General features: G+C 43.6%; 1 protein-coding gene across 2 annotated transcripts in view; it reads right to left on the reverse strand.

Moving 5' to 3' along the window:
* LOC143020821 (uncharacterized) overlaps nucleotides 1–21,377 on the reverse strand; it is a 104,118-nt gene that overhangs the window by 64,608 nt on the left and 18,133 nt on the right. The window lies entirely within an intron of this gene.

Raw genomic sequence — 21,377 nt, forward strand, 5'->3', positions numbered from 1 at the left:
ATAACGCCGCAACCCCAGAGCTGCTGGCAACGATCCTCAGGCCCTTCCACAGATCTCTTCCTCTGGGAAGAATTTTTTTTATTGATGTCCGTGTTGTGTGAGTGTGGGGACTTTTTCTGTGTCACAAGACTGACTGGGAAGAAGCGATCAGTCACCGGTTGTCAGCTGTATGTGAAAAGATGAAGGAAATAGTGTCAAAGTTGATAAAGAGAGATCCTGGGCCCGATCCGGGTACCGAGTATCAGCCCCTCGGGGTTGTACCTATAGAGGTGAGGGTGTTGATGGGTTTGGAAGACGGAGCGAGTGGTAGGGTAGGGAGACGACTCTATCGGACGTCCGTCTTGTAGGACCTCCTTTACATGCACCTCTCTCTCTCTCTCTCTCTCTCTCTCTCTCTCTCTCTCTCTCTCTCTCTCTCTCTCTCCTTTTTTTTTTTTTTTTTTTTACATTCCATCAAACATGGCCGATCGCAAACTTCATGAAGGTCCGCATCAAAAGATTTTTTTTTTTTTTTTTTTGTGATTTTCCAGCCGTCACAGTCCTCAAATATCACATCACACTGTGACGTCATCAAGGGACCACCAGACTACACAGCGTCAGTCTGGTGGTATGATATATTGAGTATGTGGTATGGTATATTGAGTATGTGGTATGGTATACTGGGTATGTGCTATGGTATACTGAGTATATGGTACGACATCTTGAGTATGTGGTATGGCATACTGGGTATGAAGTATAGTATATTGAGTATGTGGTATGGTATATTGGATATGTGGTAGGGTATATTGGGTATGTGATATGGTATATTGGGTATGTGGTATGGTATACTGGGTATGTGGTATGGTATACTGAGTATGTGCTATGGTATATTGGGTATGTGGTACGGTATAATGGGGCTACATGGTATGGTATATTGGGTATGTGGTATGGTATAATGGGGCTACATGGTATGGTATATTGGGTATGTGGTATGGTATAATGGGGCTACATGGTATGGTATATTGGGTTTGTGTTGTGGTATATTAGGTATGTGGTATGATATAGTGGGGCTACATGGTATGTTATATTGGGTATGTGGTACGGTATATAGTGTATGTGGTATGGATTACTGGGTATGTGGTATAGTACACTGAGGATGTACAACTTAACATCACCCTAACAGTTTCTGAATAAAAAATATTTGTCAAAGTATTTTATATGCATTTTATCGTTTCCCTCAGTAAGAGTTTCTGATCAAGTGAAGAGGACGCACACGAGCATTGTGACGCGAGCGCTATGCGGGTTGAAATTTGGTGCTTTATTTTTTACTTCTTTTTCTTCGTTCTTTGTTGGACAAACACACACACACACACACACACACACACATTCGGAGCGCGCTCAAACCATTAACAGTCACGCTTTCTTTTCGTGACTCAAGACTGGTATCCCTGTGTCAACAGCCGTGAGAATTCTGTATTTGGTGTATTTCTAGTATTGTATTATACAACAGAACATTCGCGGTTTTATTCATAATTGTCAGTGCACTTATATAAGCCAAACATTAATATATATATATATATATATATATATATATATATATATATACTATATACACATATACACACACACACTTTAGCAATTCCATTGTATGAAATAATACTTAATTCATAATCTATATTTGCATTTGCAAACTAATAATTACCGTCAGCGTTTGTAAGTTATAATAAATATACCAAAAAATCATAAAGCACAAAAAACCATTAATAAAAAATATTTGTATTTGTATTCGCATGAAAAAACAATCGACGAATAGTCAACAAATACACTCTCGTTCATAAACAAAAACAACATTAGATTATTGATTAATATTATTTGTTTGTTTGTAAAATATAGAAAAGGTAATTGATATTCAATTCATGAAAGAAAAATGTATCTGCGTTCGTATTGCACAGAAAAAAAGATTCAATCGTAGAATTTTCATCCCAGCTACACTCAATCGTAGAATGCCCCCTACACTGCTGACTTTCCACCCTAACATAGGTTAAGTCAGGTCAGATTTAGCCATAATCAAATGTAGAATGTTAGGTTAAGTCAGGTTATCATTAGCCGTAATCAAATGTAGAATGTTAGGTTAAGTTAGGTCAGGTTAGGTTAGAAAGATTAGGTTAGGCTATTTTAGGTCAGGTTTGGTCAAGTTAGGTTAGGTCAGGTCAGGTTATCATGAGCCATAATTAAATGCAGAATGTTGGTTAGGTTAGGTTAAGTTAGTAAGATTAGGTTAGGTTGTTTTAGGTCAGGTTAGGTTAGGTTAGGTCAGGTTAAATTATGTATCATGAGCCATAATAATCAACTACAGAATGTCCATCCCAACAATTATTCAATCTCCATCCCAAGCGCATGGGGGTGGGGTGGGGGGTGGATATACAATTTATATTATATATATATATATATATATATATATATATATATATATATGTGCCCAAAAACCACTAGGAAAATAACAGAAAGGAGACCAAGCGCTTTCGTCTATTCAGACATTTTAAATGTCTGAATAGACGAAAGCGCTCGGTCTTTCTATTATCTCCTAGTTTTTTTTTTTCTGCATAATTAGAATCACGCGTTCAAGTGATTTCTTGTGCGTATATATATATATATATATATATATATATATATATATATATATATATATATATATATATATGTATATATATAAAATCATTCAGACTGTCGTCCCCGGATTCGAACTAAGGCTCGCGTGATTACAATCCCGACACTCTACCACTAAGCTATCGGTTGTCTAAAATTCTTCAACCTGGGAATGAATCTACTCCCGAGGAATTAAGTCGACTGCAAACTGCCGTCCGGACACGTTTTTACGAAGAACTAACAACTCACGTAGCTTCGTGGTTAAGCTGGTACGTTTCCTTTGTGGACTTATCGTCGCTGTCATACCTGAATAGAATCGCCAGTGACGTCACTGGTGATTCTATTCACACACACACACACACACACACACACACACACACACACACACACACACACACATATATATATATTTCTGGGGCACAGGTTCTCGCGAAGGCAATTTTGGTTGAAGTCAACTGCGCTGATAGATTTGACTATCTTCAAATGAAGGTTCTTCAATTTATATATATATATATATATATATATATATATATATATATATATATATATATATTCTTCATTCGTAATATTTGTTTGTGTTCGTATCGAGGCAAAATCGGCATTGGCTTCGTGTTCTCACAATCGAACACGCCCACCCCAACTCGATCCCTGACATTCATACCAAAGCGTAAAGATCAAACTATGAATTCATCAGAGAGTTTCTGGATTTGAACAATTGATGAAAGCGTTCAGAGAGTGAACATTCAAGTCGATGGACTGTTGAACAGATCCAACCTTTCAGTACGGCGACTATGTGTATTTTCTATAGATAAGATATGACGATTTTATGCAGTAAAGGGGCGGACGACATCGAGAACGCATGACTGCGGTATCTATTTATTTTTTTATTATTTTAATTTTTACGAATGTTATCTTCTATTGTTTCAACACAAAGCAGCAAATACTAAAAAAGAGAGAGAGAGAGAGAGAGAGAGAGAGAGAGAGAGAGAGAGAGAGAGAGAGAGAGAGAGAGAGAGAGAGAAAGACCCTTCCTCCCACGGCCACGCCCCTTTTTCCCCTAACCCCGCCCACTTTCTCCCCACCTCCTTTTCTTCAGCAAGACGTTATTGGTGTTAGTTACAAAAAATTCAAATTAATAATTTCTTTCAAAGTTCTTAAAACGCGCAAAACATGTAAAACACGAAAAACACGTTTCTGTGGCTGGTGAGCGTCCATCAGTGGAAAGAGATTACGATAAACTCGATTAAGCCCTTTTAAACCCGTGACATAATTACCAAATTGGGTCATATTCAATATAAGAGGATTTTTTTTTTTTTTTTTTTTTTTGATTAATTTTCCATTCGCGGTTCTGTTCCAGCCAAGCAGGACCGAGTTTTTTTTTTTTTTTTTCACCGGGGCTCTATCCGCCTCAATACGGCAACATCCCTTATCCATTTTATTCTGGCGAAGACCATATCGATTTTATTCACACACGAAGGGCGGTTCCCACCTTGAAAGAAGCACTCACCGACCATGCCCCAACTACAGGATCTCCGGCATTAGCCCGAATGAAAGCATTAGAGTACGTCACCTGGTTCCTGGAAGGTTCCGGAAGATTCTAGGGAAATTCTGGGGAGATTCTGTGAGGTTCTAGGGAAGTTATGGGGATATTCTGTGAGGTTCTAGGGAAGTTCTGGGGATATTCTGTGAGGTTCCGGGGATTTTCTGGGAGGTTCTAGGGGAGTTCTGGGGTGATTCTGGGAGGTTCTGGGGAGTTTATGGGGAGGTTCCAGGAAGGTTCCGGGGATATTCTGGAAGATTCTGGGATGTGTTTCTGGGGAGTTTCCGAGGTTTTGGAGGTTTTCTGGGGGTGAAGGTTCTGGGGAGATTCTGCAGATGGTCTGGGGAGGATCCTGATAGATTCTTGGGAGATTCTGGGAATGTCTGGGGGATTTTCTGGGGAGATTCTGGGAATGTCTGGGGAGGTTTGGGAGATTTTCTGGGGGAGGTTTTGGGGGTTTTCTGGAGAGGTTCTGGTGAGGTTCTGGTGAGAGTCTGGAGAACTCCGAAACATATCCGGGGAGGACATCTGGGCTTCCTAGAACAACCCGGAAGGCTCACTTACCTGGAAAGAAGGATAAAAAACAATTACACAAACATCAATATACTCGTATAATATCCATATACATACATAAAATATCAATGTACATACACACACATTATGCATATATATATATATATATATATATATATATATATATGTGTGTGTGTGTGTGTGTGTGTGTGTGTGTGTGTGTGTGTGTGTGTGTACCATTACACATATACATGTATGTGTACATACACATATACATGTATATGTATACATGTTCATGCACTAATACATGTAGATATACATGTGCACGTACATATGTTCATGTACACCTACATATATACATATTCATACATCCAATCATATACTCGAATTGACCACCAGTCTTCCCAACATCAATGGACTAAGCCCAGACCAGATTAGACCAGACTAGACTAGACCAGGTACACGAGTTCATTCCCCCTGCTATCACGGGGTCCTATGCAGACCATCCCCTCCTTACTCTCCTCTTTCTCCCCTCCCCTCCCCCCTCTACGAGACCCGATTTCCGTCCCTCTCCCCCTCCCCCTCTCTCTCTCACACACACATAATTTCTCTCTCAGTCTATGCACTACCATACATTCACACTCAAATGTACACGAAATATTAATAAACACACACATACACATACAAACATACATATGCGCAGATCACACACACGTTATGCCTCATGACCTTCCCTAATGTTTTTATGTACCATAATTGTGAAATATAATCTGTTAAAAAATAAGCCATTATCGCATGATTACGTAAATAGTGTACGAAACGTCGCAAATAAAAAGTAAACATTTCAATGTATTTCATTATTATGTCTTTTAGGAATATCATACATATATATATATACATATATATATATATACATATATATATATAGACATATATATATATATATATATATATATATATATATATATACATATATATATATATGATAGCCTAGTTGGTAAGTCACTGCCGCACTTGTCATGAGGATGCCGGTTTCGAGTCCTGGGCAGTACCACATTTCAATTTTAGCATGCTGGCCTTTGATGGCTTAGAATTAAAGTGCATTGTGGTTGTGTTTATATATATATATATATACGGTGTTGCCATCACCGGGTCACCTGTTTATCAAATATCTAATTTCTTAGAACAGGTTTTAGATACTGTCAAATGGCGGAGGGGTGAGGGGTGGGGGTAGGGGGAAGGGGAAGGGGAAGTGGGGGAAGGGGGGAGGGGATGGGGAGGAGACTAGGGAGAGGAGAGAGTGGGGGGAGGATATTGGCTATTATGAATGAAGAAGAGATTCTGGGGGGTGATGATGATGGGGTGAGGGGGGTGAAGATGGGGATGAGGGGTGAAAATGGTTCGAAATGGGGGTGTACAACACCACAGGCTAGCACCTAACACCAAATGTACACCGATTATCAATTAGCCACACTCTAACCTACACACCCCGAGCACGCGATGATGATGATGACGATGATGATAATGGTGACGTAATGATAATGATGACGATAATGATGATGATGATAATCATGACGATGATGATAACGATGACAATGATGATAATGATAACGATGACGATGATAACGATGACGATGATGATAACGATGATGATGATGATGATGATGATGATGATGATGATGATGATGATGATGATGATGATGATGATGATGGTTGCCTCGTGTTTCACTGACTGGGTACCCGCCGCCCCAGAGTAGCCGGCAACGGTCTTCGATTCCTCAATCCCATCTCTCCTGGAGATGTTGGACTAATGTCTAGCCTGGATTTGTTTGTGTGTGTGTGTGTGTGTGTGTGTGTGTGTGTGTGTGTGTGTGTGTGTGTGTGTGTGTGTACGCGTATGCATGTACTGTGCATGTGTTCAAAATCCTAAGAAAGACAGAGGTATATACAGACAGACAGGCAGAAAGACAGTCAGGAAGAAAGATAGACAGGAAAAAAAAGACAGACAAACATAAAAAAATAAAGGACCTAAACCTCGTTATCCTACTCCTCCTCCTCCTCTTTTTCCTCCTCCCCCTCCTCTTTTTCCTCCCTCTTCTATTTCTCCTCCTTCCCTCTCTTCTGTTTCTCCTCCTTCCTCCCCTCCTCTTCTTCCTCCACCTCCTGTTTCTCCTCCTCCTCCTCCTCCCCTCTTCTTCCTCCTCTTCCTCTTCCTCCTAATATCCTTGATCCTCCCCTTTTTCTGTCACCCTCCTCTTCTTCCTCCACCTCCTCTTTTTCCTCCCCCTCCTCTTTTTTCATTCTCCCTCCTCTTCTTCCTCCTTCTCCCCATCTTCCTCGTCCTCAAGACGACGATGCGAATTATTTAATGAATTTTAAATCCACCCCCAGACAATTCCATCTTCCCCTTCCACTCCCCTCCACCACTCCTCTGACCTCCTCCTCCACTCCCCTCCACCCCCCAAACTCCTTCGACTATTTCCCTCACTCTTTCCTCCTCCTCCCCTCTCTCTCTTCCTCGTCCTCCTCCACTCACTCCTCTTTCTCCCACCCTCTCTTCCCCCACCCCTCTCTCTCTCTCTTCCTCCTTATATATCCCTCCCTCCTCTTTCCCCCCTCCTCTTCTCCTCCTCCTCCTTCCTTCCCTTTCCCCCTCACTCTCTCCTCTACTCCTTCCCTCCCTCCCCTTTTCCCTTCCCTCTCTCCTCCTCCTCTTCCCCCTCCCTCCCTCCATCTATCCTCCTTCTCACTTCCCTCCTGTTCCCCCTCCCTCCCTCCATCTATCCTCCTCCTCACCTCCCTCTATCTCCTCCTCCTCCTTCCTTCCATTATCCCCCATCTCCCCATCCCCCCCTTTGCAAGTCTGTCCTCCCCCCACCAGCCCCAACTCTCTACCATCACCCGCTCTCTCCCCCTTTATCCCCCCTTAATATGATCCTCCTCCTACTCCTCCTCTGTCATCCTCTTCCTCCCCTCTCCTCCTCCTCTTCTTGACCTCTCTTCTTCCCCTTCCTCCCCCCTCCACCTCCTCTTCTTATTCTCTCCTCCCCTCTTTTCATGCAACCCTTTCCCCTCGCACTTCCAATGCTCCCTGACCGTTACTGACCCCATTAGGCAATCGAGACGCCTTTTTGTGTTAAATGAATAAAATCGTCTGGCGTTGTCCACAATATTTTATTTATTTATATATTTATTCATTTATTCATTTTTTTCGAAACTGCTTGTCAACTAAGTCCGGTTTTCCCTCCCCCACTTCTTCCTCTCTCCCTCCCACCTCTCCATCCATCCCTCCCTCCTACCTCTCCCTCCACCTCCCTCTCTCCCCTCCCTCCCACCTCTCCCCCCTCCCTCCTTCCCTTGCCACCTCCCCCTCCCCTCCCTCCCCCTCCCGAGCCGTTTTATCGTTAAGGGCGCATGCACAGCCATTTCTGCAACCATCTGCAATGCACGCACGTACACACGCACGCACTAACCGACACGGCACGTACGTACATACGCACGCACACGCACACATACACACTATACATAAGCACGCATTCACACGTACACACACACACACACACCGGAAAAAGTATACATATATATATTATATATATATACATATATATATATATATATATATATATATATATATATATACATATATATACACAAATCAAGTTTGACTGATGGGACACGTACAAACAGGACCCCACGAGTGTAGCTTTTCCCTGTCCATTGCCACATAAGGATGAAGGAGACTGCAAGAGACCATAAAGCCTACACTAGGTAGTTCCACATCCATTACCACCTGTCATGCCCAGACAAAGTCACCTGACCTTTTCTTAAAACAATATATAGTTCCAGCGCTCACAACATAGAACATAAGGATGAAGGAAACTGCAAGAGACCATAAGGCCTACACTAGGTAGTTCCACATCCATTACCACTTGTCATCCCCAGTCATAAAGTTATCTAACCTTCTTTTTAAACAACCGAAAGTTTCAGCATATATGTATATATATATATATATATATATATATATATATATATATATATATTATATATATATATATATATATATATATATATATAACAAGTCAATACACTCCCACTAAAGAAGAACTCCCTCCTTGTGAAGTGAGAGTTACTCCCCTTGTGAGGCAGACACTCCCCCTGTATGGGAGTCACTCCACCCTCACCTACCTTCCACCTCCACACCCTCCCCTTCCCCTCCACATCCTCTCTTTCCCCTCCACATCCTCTCTTTCCCCTCCACACCCTCCTCTACTCCTCCACACCCTCCTCTACTCCTCCACACCCTCCTCTTACCGCTTACAAGCCACTCCCTCCATCTTCCTCCTCCACTCCCTCCATCTTCTTCCTCCACTCCCTCCATCTTCATCAAACGAGCTTTGATGACTCCAACAACTCCTCGTTCATGACTGTCGTCGGACAAATCAATCCCCTGCGTCCGGTAATTCCCGGACACTCAATTCAACCCATCCATCCATCAAACCATCAATCCATCCTCTTCAATCTCCTCCTCTTAATCCTAATTCTGCGCTTCCTATCCCTACTCATATTCCTCCTCTTCCTCTCTCCTCCTACTCCTCTTCATCATTATAATACACTCCTTACTCTACATCCTAGTTCGCCTCTCATTCCTCCTCCTCTTCTTCTTCTTTCTCCTCTTCTTCTTCTTTCTCCTCCTCCCCTCTTCTTTCTCCTCCTCCCCTCTTCTTTCTCCTCCTCTCCTCTTCTTTCTCTTCCTCCTCCTCCTCCTCTTCTTTCTCTTCCTCCTCCTCCCCTCTTCTTTTTCTTCCTCCTCCTCCCCTCTTCTTTCTCTTCCTCCTCTTCTTTCCCCTCCTCCTCCTCTTCTTTCTCCTCTGCTTCTATTTCATTCTCCTCCTCCTCCTTTTCTTTCTCACCCTCATCCTCCTCTTTCTCATCCTCATCCTCGTCTTTCTCCTCTTCTTTCTCTTCCTCCTCATCTTGCTCTTCCTCTTCTTTCTCATTCTCCTCTTCCTCTTCTTTCTCTTCCTCCTCCTCGTCTTTCTCTTCCTCTTCTTACTCCTTTCTCCTCCTCCTCCTCGTCTTTCTCATCCTCATCCACATCCCCATACACGTCATCGTCCTCTTTTTCTCTTTTTTCTCTCCACCAGCTCTTTTCCCCTCTCTCTCCCTCTTTTCGTCTTCCTGCCCCAGCACTTCTCTTTACCTCCTCTCTCCTCGTCTCCCTCTCTTGCCTCTTCTTCGTCCCTCTCTTCCCTCTTCTTTTTCCTCTTATTGATCGAATCCTCCCTCCAGACACTTCGGCCTGGCCCAGGCGACCGAGAGAGAGAGAACTTACTCTGTACCGCCGACCTTACCAAACCACCACCCTAACTTCACAATGTGTGTGTGTGTGTGTGTGTGTGTGTGTGTGTGTGTGTGTGTGTGTGTGTGTGTGTGTGTGTGTGTGTGTGATTCGCCATGGTCTTGGACCACGTGTTGGACTCGTGATCGGCAGCTATTTCCCTCCCGGAACCGGAAGAGAGCTCAGAGCTCATATATATTACCGATTTATGGGTAATGTTGTGACCTTACACGCACACACACACCCAACTCCCCATCCACGAGAGTTGGAGTAACGACTCGCAGCGCAGCGATACTGTGTGTGTGTGTGTGTGTGTGTGTGTGTGTGTGTGTGTGTGTGTGTGTGTGTGTGTGTGTGTGTGTGTGTGTGTGTGTATGTGTGTGTGTACACAGCGCTGAACACGACAGCATTTTCAAAACGTCCTCTCTTCGGCTCTCTATTTCTCTCCCTCTCCACCTCTCTACGTCTCTCTCTTTCTACGTTTCTCTCTCTCTCTCTCTCTCTCTCTCTCACGTGGGCTCCTCCTGTCTTGGCAGCAGCAACCTTCAGGTTGTCCCTTTCGCAACCTTTGCATCATGTGCGTGTGTACGCGTGTATGTATATGAATGTGTATCTATTAGTGCATGTATGTGTGTGTATGTATGTGTGTGTATGTATGTGTGTGTGTGTGTGTGTGTGTGTGTGTGTGTGTGTGTGTGTGTGTGTGTGTGTGTGTGTGTATGTGTGTGTGTGTCCGCGCGCGTGTGTCCGGATACTGTATCCACTGCTGATGAAAACACAAATACTCTCAATAGTGAAAGGGCTCCTATACACCACACTCCTCCCCACTCCCCCTTGTCCAGGTGAGGGGCGTGGAGAGTGACGAAGAGTACAGGGAGTTCGATTGAGCTTGAGAGTCTTGAGGTTCATCAAAGGAGTCACAAGAATGGACAGATTGAGAAGAGCTCTCCTCTCGAACACGGAGCCGATACACGAAGCAGTGGGGAGACAGACGACGGGAGAAGGACAATTGCTCCCCTGGGACAATTACCCCCGGACAACTGCTCCCCTTAGGACAATTGCCCCCGGACAACTGCTCCCCCTAGGACAATTGCCCCCGGACAACTGACCTTAGGACAATTGCCCCCGGACAACTGACCTTAGGACAATTCCCCCGATTAATTGACCCCAGGTCAATCGCCCCCGGGCAACTGCTCCCCCCTAGGACAATTACCCCCGGACAACTTACCCCAGGTCAATTGCCCCGAACAACTGTCCCCCCAGGACAATTGTCCCTGGACAGCTGACCCCCCAGGGCAATTGTCCCCAGGACAACTGACCCCTAGGGCAATTGCCCCCGGACATTGACGCCCCTAGGACAATTGCCCCCGGACAACTTACCACCCCTAGAATAATTACCCCCTGGCAACTGACCCTTAGGACCATTGCCCCCGGACAACTGACCCCTAGGACCATTGCCCCCGGACAACTGGCCCCCAGGACAATTGCCCCCAGACAACTGACCCCCAGGACAATTGTCCTCTAGGATAGCTGCCCTTCTGGTGGTGGTGGGGTGATGGTGGTGGAGTTGGTAAAGTTGGAGGCGGTGGACTAATATCACAGCTGGTGGCCATAGGGACCAACTGGACAGAAGAGGAGGTGGAGAGGAGTGGAGGAGTGGAGGAGTGGAGGAGGCTGTGGGCTTTGAAGGACCGCAATTTATAGAAGGTGGAGGAATAGAAGAGCCCTTCTAGGATGAGGATTCCACGAAGAAGTTTTGTATATATGTGTATATGCATATATGTATATCTGTATGTGTATGTATATATGTACATATATATGTGTATATCCATATATATCAGTATATATGATGTGTGTTTGTGTATATACATGTATATATGCATGGTAAAGGTGGGTAAGAAAGACACGAATTATACATACATACATACATACATATACCAAGGCTTTTTCCCCCTTCCAAGGGAGGTAGCCAAAAAGGGAAAGGCATAAAAACACTCCCACCCATTTCATCCCTAGATACACTCCACACCCCTCCCACCCTCCCTCTCATCTGAGCACCTCCTGGATGACGGGTCATCCCTGCACCCTGCCCACCGCCCTGGGTCAGAAGCAGTGTCGCAAGACACAGTACATCCACAGCAAGGCCGCTTCATTTAATCGGCGACCCCCCCTCTCCGTCCCCCTCTGCATATAAGGCGAGGACGGGGAGAAATCCCTTCGGGCTGCGTCAAAATTTACTCACACATACCACCCCGGCCCCCACCCCCCCGCCTATTCCTCCTCATGCAGTCACAACATCATCCATATACAACCATTCTCCACTCACCTCTGTCTTCCGTCCTCTCCCTTCCTTCCTCAACAGACATTCCCCTCTTCCCCAAAGCCCCCTTCACCCCATCCATCCACCTCATCCTAGGACGTCCCCTCATGTTCACTCCCTCCACATCTGCCTTCCATACCTCTTTTACTAGTCTTTCTTCACTCATTCTTTCCATGTGTCCAAACCATCCTAATATTCTTTCATCAACCCTATCTCCCAAATCCTTTTTCACCCCTGTTCTCCTCCTCACCTCCTCATTTCTCACTCTATCCAGCCTAGTAACCCCCACCATACTTCTCAGACACCTCATCTCAAACACATTCAAACTCCTTCTCTCTTCTTCTCTTATATTCCACGTTTCTGCCCCATACAGTGCTGTTGGCACAATCACTCCTTCATACAGTCTCCTCTTCGCATCCATTCCCAAATGTCTATTCCTCATTACACTCTTTAAACCACCAAGGCATTTACTCGCTTCTCTCAATCTACATTCTACCTCCACCTTCACTCCACCTTTTCCTGCTACACTTGCACCCAAGTATCTAAAACTATCCACTTCCTCCAGTCGCTCTCCCTTAATGTTCACTTCCAGTCTACTGCCACTTTCACCCCTTGTACATCTCATCACCTTACTTTTACCCACATTTATCTTTAGCTTTCTTCTATCACATACTCTCCCAAACTCTGCCACCAGCTTCCTCAATCCCTCCTCTGACCCTGCCACAAGCGCAGTGTCGTCCGCAAACAACAGCTGGCTCACCTCCCACTTTTCTCCATTTTCTTTAACCATCTCCAATCCCCGACCCACCACCCCAGCATTCACCTCTCGCACCACCCCATCCATGTATAAGTTGAACAGCCAGGGCGACATAACGCATCCTTGACGAAGTCCCACCTTTACTTCAAACCACTCACTCTCTCCATTTCTAATCCTGACACATGCTCTACTACTCTCATAAAAACTCTTGACAGCTCCCAAAAGCTTTCCTCCTATCCCATAAATCTGCATAACCTCCCACAGTGCCTTTCTGTCTACCCTATCATAAGCCTTTTCCAGATCCATAAAAGCCCAAAAAACATCCTTCCCCTTTCCTATAGCTTTCTCACATATCTGTCTTACCACAAAGATCTGATCTACACAACCTCCACCTGTCCTAAATCCACACTGTTCCTCACCAATTACTCCTTCTGTTCCTCTCCTAATCCTCTCAATTAAGATCCTCCCATAAGCCTTCCCTACTACACTTAACAGGCTAATCCCTCTGAAACTACTACATTCACACTTGTCCCCTTTTCCCTTGTAAAGAGGAACTATACAGGCACTTCTCCAGTCCTCCGGTACTCTACCCTCTCTCCAGCAAACATTAAATAACCTCACCAACCAGTCCACCATCACTGAACCTCCCTTTTTCAGACATTCTGCATGGCATCCATCCAGACCAGGTGCCTTACCTACTTTCATCATCTTTACAACTGCCTTCACCTCATCCTTCCCTATTTCTCCTCCATTCTCCTCACTCATCACTCTCATTTTCTTCGCATTTCCCACTGCAACTATCTTTCCTTCCCTATCCTCCTTCACATTTAGCAACTCCCTAAAATATTCTGCCCATCTTCCCCTTACGCCATCTCTTCCATTATCATCTCTCCATTTGTACCTTTCACCTTTTCTTCCCTACTTGATTCGCCTCCTCTTCCTCTCTTAATTTCTTTCCAAAACATCTTTTTATTACTTTCAAAATTTTCTGTCATACTCCTACCCCATTTCACATCTGCTCTCCTCTTTGCCTCCTTTACCTTTTGCTTTACTTCTCTTTTCTTTTCTTTGTACGTCTCATACGACTCCCCCGTCCTCTTTTGTAACCAATCTGTGAATGCTCGCTTCTTCTCTTCTACAACCTTCTTCGTTTCCTCATCCCACCATTCACTACCCTTTCTTCTATTTCCCCCTGCCCTTCTTGTTCCACACACCATCCTTGCACACTTTAAGACTCCCTCCTTGAACCATCCCCATTCCTCCTCCACACCCATCTCTGCTCTATCCTTTACTCCCTCCCACTCCTCCTTCAGCTTCTTTTCGTACTCCTTCTCCTTTTCCTTTTCATTCAAGGAGTTCACTCTAAGAACCTCCCTACCTTTTGTCCCTTTCCTCTTTCTCCATCTATCCTCCACTCTCAGCTTACCTTCCACCAAAAAATGATCTGATATTCCCCCACCCTCTCCCCTTAGCACATGTACATCCTTAACTCTTCCTATCATAATCCTATTTACCACTACATAATCCATTAGTGCTCTATCTACCACCCTTCCCTCCACCACCCTCTCCCATGTGTACTTATGCTTGACTTTCTTCCGAAACACTGTATTTGCTATCATCAACTCTCTTTCTAGACACATTTCCACCATCAACTCTCCACTACGATTCTTTCCTGGAACTCCACACTTCCCAACCACTCCATCGATTGGACCATTTCCCACCCTAGCATTAAGGTCTCCCAGTACTATTACATTGACATTTCTTCCTAAACCCTCTATGCACTCATTTAAATCTATCCAAAAGGCCTCCCTTTCTTCCACGCTCTTCTCACTGCCAGGCCCATATGCACTTACAAAGACCCACATCTCCTTTCCCAGTTTCACCTTCATCCACATTATCCTTGAGGAAACCTCCTTCCACTCCACTACCTCTTTACCTATCTCCTCACTCAATAGAATAGCCACCCCTGCCCTCCCTCGCCCTCTCTTCACTCCTGATAACCTCCCACTTACATTCCCAAACTTACACTCACCCTTCCCTTTCAACTTAGTTTCACTCAAAGCCAACACATCCATCTTTCTTCTCACAAACATACTACCTATCTCTTCCCTTTTACTCTCATCTGTACCACATCCACGCACATTAAAAGACCCAAACCTTAGGGTGCTGGCCCGAGGCCCTCCAGCACCCCTTATGCCTTCACTTTCCAATTTAGGAATTTGCCCCGTGGGGCTACAGGGAGAAGGATGCCTAGTCCCTCTCCCCGTCCCTTTATAGTCCAGGTTTATTCCTGGCTAGTTTCACACAAAAAAGGGGGAGAGGGGGCTTCTTCAGAGGAATATTCAGATTATAATTCGTGTGTGTCTTCCTTACCCACCTTTTCCAACTTGTCACGATGTCTCAACAAGTATATATACACACATATATATATATTATATATATATATATATGTATATATATATATATATATATATGTATGTGTGTGTGTGTGTGTGTGTGTGTGTGTGTGTGTGTGTGTGTGTGTGTGTGTGTGTGTGTGCGCGCGCGCACCTGATTCCCAAAAGAAATTGCCCAGAAACATCGAGAACACAAGCAAGATGCTTGTCAATACGTTACTCGCCGTCAGTTTTAATCAAACTTGCATTAGAATCTCCTTCCTAAATACACAGGAATATATATTACATATATATATATATATATATATATATATATATATATATATATATATATATATTATATATATATGTATATACGTATTCTGTTGAAAACAATAGCAAATTCATTAGAGATTAATTTCTTTCGTAAGCTTTCTAGCTTTCGGAAAGTAGATTTATTTTCATTTATTTATTTTGTGTATAACATAGACTTCTGTGTTAATATAAGTTCCCAATGTCAATTGGAAATTTGTTCTCCCCCTCTCTTTTCCCCAGAAATCTACTTTCCGAAAGAGAGAAAGCTTACGAAAGAAATTAATCTCTAATGAATTTGCTGTCGTTTTCAACAGAATATGCTTGAAAGAGAATTTCCTGCCACGCTTCACGTATACATATGAAGATGTATATACGTGTATGCCTATGGGACTGTTCATTTCCTAAGTTACCGATTATGTGTATAATATATATATATATATTATATACATATATATATATATATACATATATATACTGTTCATGTACATACATGTGATTCATTCATGAAATATGTATTTTACTTCATGTCTGAAATTACAGGCGAATCGCAGTATCATGTTTTGTTATCTAAATATATTTGAAAAATAATTCCTTCGGTGATATTGTGTTTCTCCTTCCCACTGAAAGAAAGTTGACTTGGAAGTCCGAGAGTCTCAAGAGTGAAATTATCAGTAATGAGTATGCTGTGCTGTTTAACAAAGTTTGTATTAAAGAAAACCTGTTACCTAGTCACGTATATATATATATATATATATATATATATAGAGAGAGAGAGAGAGAGAGAGAGAGAGAGAGAGAGAGAGAGAGAGAGAGAGAGAGAGAGAGAGAGAGAGAGAGAGATAACAATCCAACCTAATGACACCCTGACCATACCACTATACAACATCATTTCCAAAAACCAACTATTCATCAACATGAATACTCTTTATTCCCTCGTAACCACTTTACTCTTTAGAGAGCGTAAACACACACGTGTCTAAGAGTTGTCTGGGAGTTGCCCAAGATTGAGAGTCCGGCCTGAGGCCTCATCAATTTCCATCAATAAGAAGATTGACGACCGAAGCCCCAATTGAGGCTTCGAAAATCCGCCCAAAATTATCTAAAGATGTCTCAACGCTAATTCTGATTTATATTCTTAACTCGTGTATTTCATTATCCGGTTAAAATAACCCATTACAAAGGATTACAAAGAAGGAGCATGCCGACAGGAGACCTTTTGGCCCATAACTAAGCTGGATGCGAAAAATTATAATGATAAAAATAATGATGATATAAATAATAAAAAATAAAATTAATAAATAGATCAAATTGAATAATAAACAAACAGGTAAATAGTAAATACAAATAGAGAGATAATAAATAATAATAAAATAAATAATAATAAACAGACAAATAATAACGAGACAAATAAACATGATATAAAATAAATGGCAGGTATCACAGCATCTTGCTTAAATGTTTATCTAAACGAATCTTAAAGCCTCAAACTGCAGCTTTAGAAATGCACGTATTCAATGGGATGTTCAATTAGAACAAGACTTTAATGCCTTGAACGGATAATTCGGAGAGGAAGCCATATGTCCTTAGCTCTCATTGGCCAGCCTGGACATCCTGGACTCTCATTGGCCAGCCTGGACATCCTGGACTCTCATTGGCCAGCCTGGGCATCCTGGACTCTCATTGGCCAGCCTGGGCATCCTGGACTCTCATTGGCCAGCCTGGACATCCTGGACTCTCATTGGCCAGCCCGGACATCCTGGACTCTCATTGGCCAGCCTGGGCATCCTGGACTCTCATTGGCCAGCCTGGACATCTTGGATTCTCATTGGCCAGCCTGGGCATCCTGGACTCTCATTGGCCACCCTGGACATCATGGACTCTCATTGGCCAGCCTGGGCATTCTGGACGCTCATTGGTCGGAAATTTTGTTTTAATACCCTAAGTGGCACCTGTCTGAGGGTTTCAAGAACAGCTGGTCCTCTGGAAAAGGCACCTTCCACTTCGCAGCTCGGCTCCAAAAGTAAACCACAGACCGGAAGAGGTGAAAGTCTAAAAAAAAAAAAAAAAAAAAAACATGGTATATCTAAATAGACGAAAGCGCTCGGCCATCATTTTATTATTTTCCTTAGTGTTGTTTTCCGCACATGTATGTGTGTATATCCCAGTCCATGTCATGTGGTTCTAATTTGTCTATCAATATGTCTGTCTGTCCCTCCCGTCGCGTCGCCCCGAAGGTAAATTCTCGAAGGCGGTCATGTTTTTGGACCCCGCTGCGAGGGTAGAAACATGCGGACATTAAGACCCCTCAAAGGGGGGAAAGGGGAAATTGGGGGAAGGGGGAAGGGGGGGAAATGGGGGAAGGGGGAAAGGGGAGAAGAACTGCAGACATTTACACCCATTCAGAGTTATTACTAAATAATAAACAAATAAATTAATTCGAAAAAAAATATCGATTTTTTTTTCAAAGTCCTTCGAAAATTTAATAGGGTTATGTTTACCCTAGAACTCAGATTCAAAAATATATTCTTTAAAAAAACTAATAGCAAATGAATGGAATAAAACAATAGGACTGACGATGATCATAATGACAATGACGATATCAATAATAATGATAATGATATGACAATAACAATAATACTAACACTAATAATAATGATGACAATAATAGAAAAAATATACTATTGATAATAACAATGGTAACAATAGTAATAATAACAATAACAACACTAACAACAACAACAACAACAATAATAATAATAATAATAATAATGATAATAGGTAAATTATTAAATAAGATATAAACAAATTATATAAACATAACGTAGTTTATTTTGAATGGACAGTTAAACCCATGGGGGACTTTGGGGGAAAGGGGGAAGGGGGTAAAGGGGCAAAGGGGGAAGGGAAAAGGGGGAGGGAAAAAAGGGGGAAAGGGGAAAGGGGGAAAGGAGGAAAGGGGGAACGGGGGAAAGGAGGAAAGGGGGAAAGGAGGAAAGGGGGAAGGGGAAAGGGGGAAGGGGGAAAGGGGGAAGGGGAAGAGGGGAAGGGGAAAAGGGGGAAAGGGCGAAGGGGGGAAGGGGAAGGGGGAAAGGGGGAAAGGGGAGAAGGGAGGGAAAGGGTTGGGTGAGCCCAACCCCCCCCCCTGCCTATTGGTGGTGACAGTTCAGGGGGACGAGGGAGAGGCGAGGGGAGAAAGAGGGGAAGGAGAGAGGGGAGAGGAAATAAGGGAGAGTGGGAGGAGTGAGGGGAGAGGGTAAATAGGAGAGAAGAGAGAGAGGTGGGTAATGGAGAGGGGATATTAGTGAGGGGAGAGGGAGAGGGGAAGGGGAGAGGGAGAGGGGAAGGGGAGAGGGGAAGGGGAGAGGGGAGAGGGGAGGGAAGAGAGGGGAGAGCGGGTTGGGGAAAACCTGGTCCATATGCATTAATTTTGAATTTTTATTCTATTTTTTTATTTATCATTATTATTATTATAATTATTTATCATTATTATTATCATTATTATTATTATTATTACAAAACACCCGGGTTTGATTACTACACAATTTCTTCTTTTTCTTCTCTTCCTCTTCCTCCTCTTTCTCCTCCTCCCCTCTTTCTCCCCCTCTTCCTATTCCTTCTCCTTTTCCCTCTCCTCCCCTTTTCCTCTACCTCCTCTTCCACTTCCTCCTCCTCTCCCCTCCTCCTCCTCTTCTTCTTCCACTTCCTCCTCTTTCTCCCCCTCTTCCTCTTCTCCTACTTCATCCTCCTTCTCCCCTCCTCTTCTTCCACTTCCTCCTATTCCTCTTCCCCCATCCTCCTCCTCCTCCTCTAAAGGTCTTCGTCGACAGGAAGAATTCATGCAAGTCTCTAAAGAGGTTCCTCCCACGCCCACGCCCACACCCACGCTCTGAATGCCCCTCACGTCAAAGGTCGAGCTCCAGGATGTCGTCCTCAAGTGTTAGAACACACTGACGTTAAGCCCAAGTCAAGGTCGACATGTCGGGACACATTGTCCTTAAGCTCAAGTCATGGCCGACGATCACGTACACAAGATTCGAACACTATGCTCATCCTCCCCCGACACCTGCACAGTGACGTCATTAACGTCTACACCTGTAAGCGAGGAGGGTGAGGGGGGGAGGGAGAGGAGCACATACGGATCGAACAGGTGTCCCCCCTCTCCCCCTTTCCCCCCCTGTACTGATAAGTAACCAAAACCCCCATGATAACACACAAACCACATATCCCCCCACTTCTCCCCCCTCCTAAGCTGGTTACCTCCCCACCCTACACTCTCCCCCGCCCCCTCCCACCGTCACTCCCTAGCGGGTTCAGGTGGGCGTCGCCTCTCCCCCTCTTCCACCCTCCCCCCTCCCCCCACGACGTGAAAAGGTTGCTTCCAAAAGGACGGTCAAATGCCCTGCACAATAAACAAGGCTTTTGCCACCCCCCAAGCTTCCCCCCACTCACTCCTCTCCCTCCACCTACTCCCCTCCCCCTCTCCTCTTGCCTCTCTCCCACCTTCCATATCTCTCTTTCTCTCTCTCAAGTCTCTTTCCTTTCTAATCTCTCTCTTTCGCTCTCAAGTCTTTCTCTCTTCACTTCCCTCTCTCTCTGTCTCCCTGTCCATCTCTCTTCACGTCTGTGTCTCTCTTCTCCATCTCTCTCTCTCCGTCTCCCTGTCCATCTCTCTTCACGTCTGTGTCTCTCTTCTCCATCTCTCTCTCTCTTCCTCTCCAGTTCTCTCTTTTCTCTCCCCTCTCCACCTCGATCCCTCTTCTCTCTTTTCATTCCTTTTTTCCTGCACACTTCTCTTTTCTTCCCCATCCCTCATACTCTACATCTTCGTAAAGTTCAACTGATCAAAACCAAAATTTCTTCAAGAATGACCAAAATTTCTTCAAGAATGCTCCTTCTTTCGAGTCTCAGGGTCCAGTGATTTAATAATTTTATTAATTTATTTTTGCTTCTTTATTCTTTCATTTATTTATCTATTTACTTAATTTATTCTATCTTATTTTCTATCTTGTATTCTATTCTATATTCTTGTTATATAATTATTTATATATTCTATTTAGTTATAATTTTATCAATTCCATTTTATTTACTTATCATTAATAACAATAATTATTAGTTATTATTGTTATTGTTGTTATTGCTATTATTGTTGTTATTGCTATCATTGCTATTATTGTTATTAATATTGTTATTATTGTTATTATTATTATTGTTATTATCATCATCATTATTATCATTAATGTTATCATCATCATTATTATGTGATTTGTGTCTCACCTTCTTCAGGTTAAACGATCAGGCTAGACTTACGGTAACATAAGCCACCTGGTCACCTAACCACCTAGGCACCTATCCACCTGAACTCCTAACCACCTGAGCACCTATCCACCTTTGCACCTAGCCACCTGGGAACCTACCCAACAGGACACCTAGCCACCTAACTACGTGAGCACCTACCCACCTGAGGACCTAACAACCTGGCCAAATGGGCACCTAGGCACCTAATCACCTACCCACCTGGGCACCTAACGACCTGAACACACATCTACCTGACACCTAACCACCTACATACCTGGGCACCTAACGACCTGACCACC

Source organism: Oratosquilla oratoria, chromosome 40 (genome assembly GCF_046742065.1).
Source record: "Oratosquilla oratoria isolate Oo_2021 chromosome 40, ASM4674206v1, whole genome shotgun sequence".
Taxonomy (NCBI): Eukaryota; Metazoa; Arthropoda; class Malacostraca; order Stomatopoda; family Squillidae; genus Oratosquilla; species Oratosquilla oratoria.